We start from the raw sequence: 1,318 nt of genomic DNA, 5'->3' as shown, positions 1-1,318 counted from the left end.
GCTATCATGAAGTAAATCTACCTGACCCATTTCACACCACAAGCACATTCTCCTAAAAGGACAAGAAAATCCATATCACTTAATGTGAGTAACACATGGATAGTAATCAAATCTCATAAAAAGATATTTAAAAAATGAGCTTAATATAAATACAGAAACATGAAGGTTCGTAAAGCCTCACTACAAATCAGAACTAAACAGTACTACAACATGTAAACAGAGGAAAAGATCAAATGTAAATCAAGAGAAATCTAAAGTGAATAATTAAAATTATAAATCAAAAAGAGAAAGTCTTGTCCTTTCTGCCTCTTCTGCCTTTATGGCACCTATGAAAAAACTCGTGGTGAAGGAGGGTAAAAAAAGGGAGCAAGTTCTGAAGTTTATCCTTGACTGCACTCATCCTGTAGAACAGTGGTCCCCAACCCCCGGGCCGCAGATTGGTACCAGTCCACAGAGAAAGAATAAATAACTTACATTGTTTTCGTTTTATTTATATTTAAGTCTGAACAATGTTTTATTTTTTTAAAATGACTAGATTCCCTCTATTACATCTGTCTAAGACTCACTCTTGACGCTTGTCTCAGTCACGTGATACATTTATCCATCCCACCCTAAAGGCCGGTCCGTGAAAATATTTTCTGACATTAAACCGGTCCATGGCCCAAAAAAGGTTGGTGACCACTGCTGTAGAAGATGGAATTATGGATACTGCCAATTTTGAGCAGTTTCTTCAGGAGAGAATCAAAGTGAATGGGAAAGCTGGGAATCTCGGCAAAGGGGTCGTAATCATTGAAAGAAGGAAGAGCAAGATCACTGTCACCCCTGAAGTGCCTTTTCCAAAAGGTATTTGAAATACCATATCTCACCAAAAATATTTGAAGAACAATAATTTACATGACTAGTTGCGTGTAGTGGCTTACGACAAAGAGAGTTACAAATTACACTACTTCCAGATAAACCCGGATGAAGAGGAGGAAGATGAGGATTAAAACTTGTTTATCTGGCACATTTTGCATGAGTTCTTAAATAAAATCTAGAAACCAAAAAGAGAGACAGAGAGAAATCTCAATAAATAAAATGACAAAATAAGAGGAGAATTTGAAAAACGGCTTTCAGAACTAAGTACAGAATTAGAAAAACTAGTTTAAAAAATGTATTGTTTACAGCAAGGAAAGCTCAACTAGAACAAACTTGAAAAAGAGACCAAATCGGGTGTAAGGAAAAGATAATTGGATTGTAACAGACATCTACAGCAACACTTCACAACGTAAGGGAATGGAGATATGGTCTGGAAAAAGTGTAGGCTCAGGATTTTAAA

The 1,318-nt window shown here is 36.1% G+C and overlaps 1 pseudogene; it reads left to right on the top strand.

Moving 5' to 3' along the window:
- Positions 1–319: 319 nt before the first annotated feature.
- LOC136378983 (large ribosomal subunit protein eL22 pseudogene) lies at positions 320–989 on the top strand (annotated as a pseudogene).
- The last annotated feature ends 329 nt before the right edge of the window (positions 990–1,318 follow it).

The sequence above is a fragment of the Saccopteryx leptura genome, chromosome 7, assembly GCF_036850995.1.
Source record: "Saccopteryx leptura isolate mSacLep1 chromosome 7, mSacLep1_pri_phased_curated, whole genome shotgun sequence".
In the NCBI taxonomy this organism is placed as follows: domain Eukaryota; kingdom Metazoa; phylum Chordata; class Mammalia; order Chiroptera; family Emballonuridae; genus Saccopteryx; species Saccopteryx leptura.
Note: the sequence above shows the minus strand (reverse complement) of the source record. Positions and strands in the feature narration are given on the sequence as shown.